We start from the raw sequence: 11,743 nt of genomic DNA, 5'->3' as shown, positions 1-11,743 counted from the left end.
CAGTGTTTATCAACTAGAGACCTCATCAGGCAAAAATGCTTATTTACGTAAATAAGCATTGTTGCCTGAAGAGATCTCTAGTTGATAAACACTGGAAGACCGAAACATGCTCATGCCTGTGTAGCAAAAATTACTGCTTATGTAAAGACCAACTGAATATATATATATATATATATATATATATATATATATATATATATATATATATATATATATATATATATATATATATATATATATATATATAAATAGTCAGTTATGATTCAAAAACCCAAGGATGTATTTACTTCACACTCATAGTATTTGTTTCATTAAATAGCAGAAATCCACCAAATACACATACACACATACACACACACACACACATATATATATATATATATATATATATATATATATATATATATATATATAAATACACACATGCACACACATATATACATATATATATATATATATATATATATATATATATATATATATACGTTTTATTTTTGATTACTATGTTTTTCTGTTAAGTTACAGAGACGTTTTCTGTAAAAGTCTGAGGAAGCTACAGACGGCCAAAAAAAAACGGCCGAGTAGCTGAAACAATAATGTAAATTAACAGAAAAACACGGTAATAAAAATAAAACGCATATTTGCTCTACAACAGTATTGAGCACTTTTTCAGGTTTTTATTAATTACCATTTCCACTTAATATATATATATATATATATATATATTTACATGATAAGGGCTGTCCCCTTTTCATGTAAGTATAGAAATAGAGAGATTTAGTTAAAATGAAAATGAAATAGAATAGACGAAATTCGAACCTCGTAATTTAGGTTTAGAAATAGATTACGAGAGAGAATTAGCAAATGGAATGTAAAAAACAAACCATTGTTTAGCTTAGAGATAAGATAGTTTTCAGAAAAAAATGTGTATTGTCAATTCTGTTATGAAAATTCAATTGAAGAATGCAACTATAAGATAATTTAATAAACATGTTTTTAACATATTGGAAATATAGGTTACTGGGAATATAGGTTAAAATTCCTTTTGTAAACAAAGGAAAAAGTTTTGGACACGCATTTCCAGAACACGTGAAAGAAGACACATGTTTTAACATGTGTATGACGTCATGGAAAATGGGAAGTTCTCGATATAGTTAGAAACTTGAGAGTTAAGCGGAGAAATTGGGAGAGAGTCAGAGGGAGTCTGAGGACGACAGACGATAGTCTGGAGATGGGATTTGAACGTCTAGAAGCGAGACGGTCACCTTTGAAACTTAGAATGTGAAATTTGAATTCTTGACTATGAAAACCACGACCGGTCGGGAGAAGAAATAAACCCATCATGTGTTTTTATAAACGTCGTCTTTGTGTTGTAATTCTACCAAAAGGTAAAGTGAAAATTGTCATTATATGTCTTGCATATCATGTGGTTTAAAATGTCTTTACATACACATCTCATATCTACAATGTGAACACTAAGACTGTCTCCTCACTCTAAGAGCTTCTACACTTCTAAGTATGAACGTTTTATATATATGAATCTCTTTATAACACGAACATCTCTCTTACAACATCTCTCTTACAACATCTCTCTTACAACATCTCTCTCTCTCTAAGACACAACAACAAATCTCCTAATAAGACTCACGAACAACAACAACAATAATAATAATAATAATGATAATAATACCTAAATATAACATACACACACACACACACACACACACACACACATATATATATATATATATATATATATATATATATATATATACATATATATATATATGCGGTATCAGTCTCAGGATTAACTAATTTGCATATTTGGTTTTGTAAAAGACATTTTATTAATTAACTATTTGTCATTGCTTTTATGTTTTTAATTGATTGTTTGGATATTTTGTAATTATTTCCAGAAAAATCTATAGCATTTGTACTCAGAGGGACTGACTCGATTTTCAGCAAGTTGTGAATTATTTCTAAACTGCCCCTCCCCCTGCTCTTATTCTATACGTTAGCTATGACTTTCGTTTCCACCACTCTTTCCCTATGTTTACTAGTAGTTAAAAGTAATAAAGAAAGGGTAGAATAAAAAAAAGAGTGTAATAGTCTATTAAAAACAAAAAAGAATATTACAACAACTAGTAGGCTTTTAACTTGTAGCTGCCCTGCTTGACATGATCCATGAACAGTCCATGTCTTTAGCGACTGCACTGATGTGTACTACAACAAGTTAATTATTTTCAACAGTGTTTCTGGCGCAGATGAAGTATCCATCATCACTGGAACTAGATTGTTGTTCTACAATTCCCATTCCCATTCAGTAGTGTTTATGGCCTCACCATTGTCCATCCAAAGCTCTGCTTGGAGGTAAGTCTGAAAGGCATGATACTTCGTTGCAGAAGAGGTCGGTGGCAGTCGTTCAGGTGTAACAAAGACTTTGGCTGAACCAACTTTTTGGCAAAGACTAGAATACCTGAGTGCAGACAGGTTGTCTCCCCGTTTGGCCCCGAACAATGCCACCATCGCTTTACACCCAACATCTTCAATCTCAGCTATGTGTTTATTTAGTGTGGAAAACATCTTAGCATGTGTCTTTAAGACAGACTCTCCCTCCAAAACCTTGAGGAGAGCAGATTATTTTTAATTTAAAAAATCACAGAGGTAGTAGCTCATTCCGTGACTGCATGCAGGAACAGAAGATGAAAGATTCAGATCTTGGCATTGTTTTTGATATATATATATATATATATATATATATATATATATATATATATATATATATATATATATATATAGTGATGATCATATTTATTGGCACGGTAAAATAAAAGTTAAATTTTGTCTAATAAATTGTAAAAAAGGGATTAAATTAAAGAAAATAACAAAGTATATTATGTATTTTTAATTGGCCTTTCCGGTGCAGCAATCGGATTTTAGAAAAAATAAATAACAAAGGAACAACAAACATAATTGCAACAAACCCTTGTTCAAAATTATTGGCACGGCTTTGTTTTTCTTTTAGTATCAGTATAATATCAATCAATTTCCGGTTTACGTGCTTTCTGAACTTTTTTATAGCCATATTATGCTTGTTTAACGCTAATTCAGTGAATAATTTTTTTCAGATAATTTTTAGATAGCGATTTATTTAAACTATTATAAGTGACTAAATTATAATTTTCAATCGCCATGGTTAAAACTAAGGAACACAGCGAAGACGTCAGGAAGCTTGTTGTAGCATGCCATACCAATGGGGAGGGCTATGATAAGATTTCAAAGAAGCTAAACCTTCCCAAATCCACTGTTAGAGCCATAATAAACAAGTTCAAATCGCAAGGCCACGTTATGAGTTTAGAGGGTAGAGGGAGAAAAAGGATTCTTTCCCCAAGAGATGAACGGAAAATTGTTCGACAAGTAAAACAAAACCCAAGGATCTCTGTTGGGGAGATTGTTGATGAACAGAGCACCTCTGGAGTGAATGTATCTCGACATACAGTTGGTAGAGTTTTGAAGAGAGCTGGTTTAAAAGCATGTCGTCCGAGAAAGACTCCCTTATTGAAGCCTATGCACCTGAAAGCAAGGCTAGCCTTTGTAAAACGTCATATTGATAAAGATGTTGCATTCTGGAAACGTGTTCTATGGACTGACGAAACGAAAATAGAGTTATTTGGCCATAATAAAGTGTCTTATATTTACAGAAAATCTGGCGAAGCTTTCCTGCCTAAGAACACCATACCCACAGTGAAGCACGGTGGAGGCAGTTTGATGTTTTGGGGATCCTTTGCTGCCTCTGGACCAGGGCGACTTGTTAAGGTCACAGGTAGCATAAAAAAGGAAGATTATGTTAAAATATTGGATGAAAACCTGAAAGACTCTGCTAAAGAGCTCTCACTTGGTCGTCGTTGGTGGTTCATGCAAGATAATGACCCAAAGCATTCGGCTAAACTGACTAAGAAATGGCTTGAGGACAATCATATTAATGTTTTGGAGTGGCCATCACAAAGCCCAGACCTTAATCCAATTGAAATTATGGAGAACATTAAAATTGAGGGTAATGCAAAGGAAGCCTAAGAATCTTATTCAATTGGAGGATTATTGTCAGGAAGAGTGGGCTAAAATTACTACTGAAGAGTGCAACAACTTGGTTGTAAACTATGAAAAGCGACTGAGGAAGGTAATCAAGGCCAAAGGCTATACAATTGATTATTAAATAAATCGTGCCAATAATTTTGAACAAGGGTTTTTTGCAACTATGTTTGTTGTTCCTTTGTTATTTATTTTTTCTAAAATCCGATTGCTGCATCGGAAAGGCCAGTTAAAAATACATAATATACTTTGTTATTTTCTTTAATTTAATCCCTTTTTTAGAATTTATTAGACAAAATTTAACTTTTATTTTACCGTGCCAATAAATATGATCATCACTGTATATATATATATATATGTATATATACATTGAAATGAATATTATGCTCTTATATTGATTTTTATTTATAATTGAGTACTTTGCTGTTTTTTGCTCACTAGGACGATTCATCGGAATCGTGAATTGGAAAAATCGGAACTTTTGGAGGTGTCGATATCGGATTCGGAAAAAATTATGCCTATTTTTCCGATGTCAAAACTGATTCTTTTATCTTTTGTTTAAAACAAAATTTTCCACTTAAAAAACTAAAATCTATAGATCAGTCCCTCCCACACAAGTGTGTGTTTTTACGCTTGAGTAAAAAGATGCATCTTTAACGTGTGTTTTTACAGTAGTCAGGAAAGATAACAACTTTATAATTAAAAAAATTAGTGATTTATAAAGAATCCGAATCGGAATCAGTAATTGTATTGAAATCAGGAAAATATTGGAATCGTCCCATCACTAATATATATATACATCTATATATATATATATATATATATATATATATATATATATATATATATATATATATATATATATATATATATGTGTGTGTGTGTGTGTGTATATATGTATATATATTGGAATAGTCCCATCACTAATATATATACATATTTATATATATATATATATATATATATATATATATATATATATATATATATATATATAAATATGTATATATATTGGAATCGTCCCATCACTAATATATATATACATCTATATATATATATATGTATATATATATATGTGTATATATATATATATATATATATATATATATATATATATATATATTGGAATCGTCCCATCACTAATATATTATACATTAAACAAGATGCAATCTACTTTGGTTCCACATATGGATTTATTAAGCATAGAATTTCAACCCATAAGCATTTCTTTAAAAACCATTCCCTGTTGAACCAAACCACTCTATTGAAACATATTTGGCGACTCAAAGATAAGAATATTTCCTTCAATTTGAAATGGCAATTAATAGGATCATATAAAGGATATACACCAGGAGATAGATTCTGTGCAGATTTTAAAATATGGCGATATCAAAAATAGAACCACCCTCCTAAATTCAAGAGAGGAGCTTATATCCGCATGCAGTCATAAACATTGGTTTAAATTTAACAAATATAAACCACCATAAGTCATTAAAAATGTTACTTATTAATATTCAAACTTGAAATTTAAGTTTAACTTGATACCCTTATTAATAAAATTTGGATCATCAATATTATTATTAATATTAGTTTGTCTGATATATTTACTATTATTATATATTGTTTAAATATATATTTAAGCTTAACCTATACTATATTTATTAATTTCAATAGATAAATAAATAAAGTATTAAAAATACTAAATCCAATATGTTCAAAATATAATATTTTATAATATAAATAGAATAAACACTAATTATCTCCCTTTGATTATTTAATTAGAAAAATAAGATTATCTCCCCCTTTTTTAAAAATATTTGCTTAATTTTAAATTAGGCGTTTGATAACATATTCTAACCGCTAAAAATGTTTAATTGGCGTTCTTTTTGAAAAGTCAACATTTCGTACATTTATAAGCTACAATCAATATCCAAATGAATGCTTTGACGATAATTACGGTTTTCAAAAGGCGAACAATTAAAAGATACATCTGCCTTACTTAAAAATTGCTAAGTTTATTTATGGTGTCTTTTACATATAAATAAAAACACCCAATACTTTTGCTGATGAGGAGACTTTGTTTAAAAAAACTATATGTCAAAATTATTGTCCATGGCTTAATATCTATCACAATAAAAACATCGTTTACGAAACGATCGTACAAATCATTGAATTTGTTGTTGTTCCTTCTAATGAAACAGATTTTTAACTTTTAATTCTAATTTGAATTTAAATTATCAATCACATTACCAAATATATATATATATATATATATATATATATATACATATATATATATATATATATATATATCATTAGTTGTATTTGTTAATCGCCGTGTTTCTTTATTCATGCATGCAATGTGAAACATCAAATGAGTCCATAAGAGAATGTATACAATGAATGTACAATCTTCTTCTTCTACCTTCATCTTCTACCATTCTCTAAACCTGTTCTGAATTCTTTAACTTGCTGCAACCAAGAATGTGGTGGAGAGTTTCCTTATCCACAACTTTTGTGGACTCTCTACCAACGACAAAAAAACTGCAGCAGATTGCGTGTATGAGGCCCAATCCGAATGCCACCAATGTTAAACGCCACATGTTAAACTTGAATTGGGATTCGGAGAACTCGCAATCAAATAAGACAGTTTGATTCATTAGCAGCGATTGTTTTCCGGCATAACTTTTATGCAGAAATGGCAGCAAAAGGAAAGAGGAAGAGCGGTAGGTGAAGAGGGGTGGGGGGGGGAGAAAGAGAAGGATGGTTTGTATTGAAAGAAAAGCAAGTGCAGGAAATCACAAAAATACAGTTGAACATTCTTTTGTTTTTCTTTTTAAGTTAAAATAAATAAGTAAATATTAACAGTAACTGTTCAGAGTGAAAGTAGGTTCAGAAGAAAAAGAAAGAAGGAAGAAGAGAAATAATTAAAGAGATGGAAGAAGAAATAATGTGTGAGAAGAAGAAGAAAAAAGGAGGGGGGAGAGGAATAACAACGAATGAGGAAGGAGAAAAAAGAAAGGAGGAAGAGGAATAACAAAGGAAAAAGAAATAAGGTGAAGGAAGAAGGAACAAGGAGGAAAAGGAATTACTAAGGACGAGGAAGAAGAGAAATAACAAAGGAGGAGAAAGAAGAAACAAGGTAGGAGAAGAAATAAGAGAAGGCGACTGGGGAAAAGAAGGAAAAAGAAAAAGATGAATGAAAAAGGAAAATAAGGAACGAAGGAATTAATAATAAACAGGAGAATTTTAAAAGAAGAACAAATTAAGGAAGGAGGCAAAATCTCTATCTATCTATCTATCTATCTATCTATCTATCAATCTACGATTATATAAAAGTCACTTTGTGTGTGTGTGTGTGTGTGTGTGTGTGTGTGAGTTCCTCATAGGTTCCGAAACGGCTGAGTCTATCATTTCTAAATTTAACGCAAAGCTAATTTACATATCTGGCAGTGGTTTTAGATATGTTTTGTACAGAAATTCATCCGATAAGTATCGAAAATCGGAAAAATCCAATCTTAAAAATAGTGTTTCTTCTCTTATGAATAAAAAAGAAGAATTTTTACACAGGAATATTTTTATGAATAAAAAAGAAGAATTTTTACACAGGAATATTTTTATGAATAAAAAAGAAGAATTTTTACACAGGAATATTTTACGTTACACTGGCCAAGGAAAATAATCTTTTATTCCTTTAAAAATTCTTCTTTGCTAAGAGAAGAAAGACTATTGCTGTCCTCGGATCCTTAATGTCTATTTTAGTGGCCTGTGATTCGTCTAGATGTTGATGCATGCATGTAACATGACATGCCCGTTTCTGCTATTGTTTCTTCTGGGGAGGTTCGTCAAACGTCCTTAGAGTCGGGTGGGGGGGCTGGAATATGTTAGAAGGAACACTCAAAACATGACCCAAGACGATATGAGATTTTATGTATTTATTTCATTCCCAGGTATTCGTCATAGCAGAAGGGAGTGGCCAACGATCTTTGGCTTGGGGAGGGGGAGGGTTCTTCTGTCTCTATTCTGAAACCCCCTCTCCCTCATGTGGAGACCCGTTTTTAGCCCACCTGTCTTCCTTGGAATCTCCAATCCAGTTCCCAACTATGCTTGCGCAAACAGGAACACGTGACATGTGACACGTCACGTCCAGTCACTGTTTGCATCTTCTGGTGCAAACTGACCAGGTCACAGAGTTTGACAAAGTATGACAACCTGTCAAAACATGATGATTGAAATCTCTGTTGTCCACTCATCGCTAGCTAGCTAGCTAGCTAGCTAGATAGATAGATAGATAGATAGATAGATGAATAGATAGATAGATAGATAGATAGATAGATAGATAGATAGATAGATCATTTTTACTGCTTCTGTCTGGCTTGGTTTTAACGCTATTTTTGAAATTTTTTATCACATTTTCACTCCAAACAAGGCACATTGCCACTTTGGTGTAGGGGGCTACTATTAGGGACACAGGCTACAGGGGTACTAGGTGAGGAGTTGGACAGCAAGATGTCGGTTCCTGTAACACTTGAACTTCTGCATGTCAGTACAGTTGGGGAAGCAGGAACCTGGCAGGGAGTTCCAAAGTCTAGCGGTTCTAGGGAAGAAACTACTGGTGTAGAAGGCTCTCTTACATCTAGGGATCTCAACTGTGAAGGGGTGGGATTGTACTGCTTGTTGGGTTTGTCAGGGTATTTATGTAGAGGGGGTATAAGTGCTTGCAGCTCGTCGGAACATACACTGTTAAAGTACTTGTAGAATAGGCAGAGGGATGCTACATTGCATCGATGGGACAGAGGCTGAAGCTTGGATGATAGTTCAGGACCTATTAGGTTGGCGACTCTCTTTTGAACCTTGTCTAGGAGTGAGAGACTAGTAACAGATGCACCAGCCCAAATATGACAACAATACTCCATACATGGGCGAATGGTGGCCTTATAGAGGTACAGGATACTTTCAGGGGTCAGTAGCTTTTAGAGAGAACCTACCTTTTTCACAGTGGTCCTAGCAATGCTCTAAATGTAATTGTTCCAACTCATGTTTCCTGTGAACGTTAGGCCAAGGAGTTTAAAAGATGTGCTTTCAGATAAAGTGTCTTTGGTCATTGCTATTGGTGGTAGAGAAGGTTTCTTGTAGTTAGAAGGAAACAAGTTTAGTCTTGGCAGCATTGAATGTGACCATCCATTTTTGTCCCCATTCCACTACAGATTGGAGGTCATCCTCTAGTGTTTCTGCCATTTCTTTAGATATGTGTTCATTTGTTTTCTTGTCGTGTCTGTTATAGAGCGAGGTGTCATCAGCATATATACCCATCTCACAGACAATTTTGTCAGGGAGGTAATTTATGAACATTAGGAATAACAGAAGTTCAAGGATAGACCACTGAGGTACTGCCGCATTTATATCATATTGTTTAGATGTACGGCTATCGAGGACAACCTGGATTTTTCTCTTATCTAAGAAGGATTTAATTATGTTAAGTATTCTTCCAGTGATACCGTATGATCTGATTTTCCTGAGAAGACCTTCGTGCAATACCCTGTCAAAAGCCTTAGATATATCTAGAGCTACCGCTCTACCGTCCCCTGCTTTGTCAAGTGAATAGTATATACGCTCAGAGATTACAGTTAGAATGCCTGCTGTGGAACGGGCTTGCTTAAATCCATATTGTTGGTCGGTAAGAAGTTTAGCATCAGTAAGGTGATGGACTAGAGCTTGGTTAATTCTAGTGTTATAATCAGGATTCGGTTCTGGGGTTCGGGAAGGAGTGAGTCACTCTCTTGACAACAGCACGTTTCTGCCCTCTTCTTTTCTAATCGACCACACCTGGCCTCTCGCCACCAATGTCACACTGCACAATCCAAACGTCAGCAATACAAAATTCTTTTCAAGAGAAGATGTTCACATGTTCACGACTCTTTTCTCTCTGCTAGCCCATTTTCCCCTACTTTTATATCCTCCTATCTAGAAAAAAAAAAAAAGGAAGATGCCCTTCACGTATACAAATGCGCTGGCCATCATTTCCTTCTTCTTTCCCAAAGAGCGATGCAGATACGCCGGTACGTTTCTTTTCTTTTTTTTCCCCTTCTTTTTCTAACCATACCCCACACGCCCCCACTGATCTTTGAAATCAATAAGACACTTCTTAATCCTTCATCCAAGCAGGCCTCCTTCTCTCACGTTGAGGCCTCTGGGGGACAACTTCTTGGGGGTTGATGTTTTCAGGTTAACTACAGACATTCCCGTCTAGTTGTAAAGGACCACAATGTGGGGCTAAGTCAAATTCCTCCTCTTCACTGCCATCACTGCGCACCGGCAGGGTTACATGACGCAGGTCTAGGATATGTCGGGGAACACCATTCATCATCATATTGTTCTTTGACTGCATTCCCATTACGACCCCCCCTCTCCCAGTGATTGGTACATTTTGCATTGGAGGGCTTTACCCACACCTCCTCCCCCACTTTAATGGTAGTTTCTTCACCCTCAATTCCTACCGTTTTGTTGCACGGATGCCGCCACTTATATGCAAAGATGGCTCTATGAGGCACAGTTGTCTCGTCTTGTCTGGTTTTTGGTGAGATGTTGTACCAAAACACCGCCTCCATGGGTGAAATGTTGATTTTTTCCACAGCAGCCTAGATGGTGCGATGATTCCTCTCTGCTATCCCATTACTACTCGGCTGATACGCTGCCCTAAAAAATTGCCTTACTCCCCACTTATCACACACCTCTTTAAAGGCTTTTGATCGGAAAGCGGGGCTATTTTCCATTAACAGTTCTTCAACCAGCCCTCTTTCCAAAAATATTTCTTTGATGACCCCTCCAATCGCCCATGCAGCTTCTGCCCTGATCTCTCTCTATATGGCAAACTTTCCCGGTCCACAGTCGACCATCGACAGATAGAGCTTATGGCGATAATGAGTCACATCAATGGCCAATCGCTTCCAGTCCTCCGCAATGTGTAACTCTTCTGCTTCATGTCTGGATGGTCCGGGGTCTATCAATTGGCACTCCTGACAGTGCTCCACTACCTCCCTGACCTCCTTCTTAGTGGTTTCCGGGTAAACCTCTCTTGCCAGGAATAACCTCCGTTCTCGACCAAAGTGGTGCATTTCATGTAACTTTTTAACTTCCTCCCCTGCACAGCATACTGCGGAAACCTTGTTTCTCTCTTGCAGCCAGGCCTTCTTTACTTGTGTCATCGAATCCACCTTGTTCTTTTCTGATGGGACCAGCACTACAGATACCTTCAACTGGAATTCCGATATCAAATCTGCAAGTGCTCCAAGCCTGTGCTTGATCAGCATTTCTGCAGCACCTCTGGTCCTAACTCTCTTATCGCCAATCACTGCTGACCTGATCCATGAAACTACTGTTGCCGAATCGGATTTGATTTCAATCGTTTTCAATCCCCACTTCAGGGCCAGATTGATTCCTTTCATAGCGGCCTCCAGTTCAGCTACGTTGATATGGGAATAGTCGTTTTTCTTCCTTAACCATGCGGCATCTTCCACAGTTACGCCTCTCATCTCTAATACGACGCCCAATGCCAGATGATAATTTCTTGTAGCAGCTTACTTTGTTTCGGAGATCCATTTCCATTCCACCGTCCACCTCTCACCATCGAACCTCGCCAGGAAATCCTCATCCT

The sequence above is a fragment of the Euprymna scolopes genome, chromosome 21 (genome assembly GCF_053919585.1).
Source record: "Euprymna scolopes isolate OS-2025 chromosome 21, ASM5391958v1, whole genome shotgun sequence".
NCBI classification, from domain to species: domain Eukaryota; kingdom Metazoa; phylum Mollusca; class Cephalopoda; order Sepiida; family Sepiolidae; genus Euprymna; species Euprymna scolopes.
The sequence above is the reverse complement of the archived record's forward strand: the minus strand, read 5'-3'. Positions refer to the sequence as shown.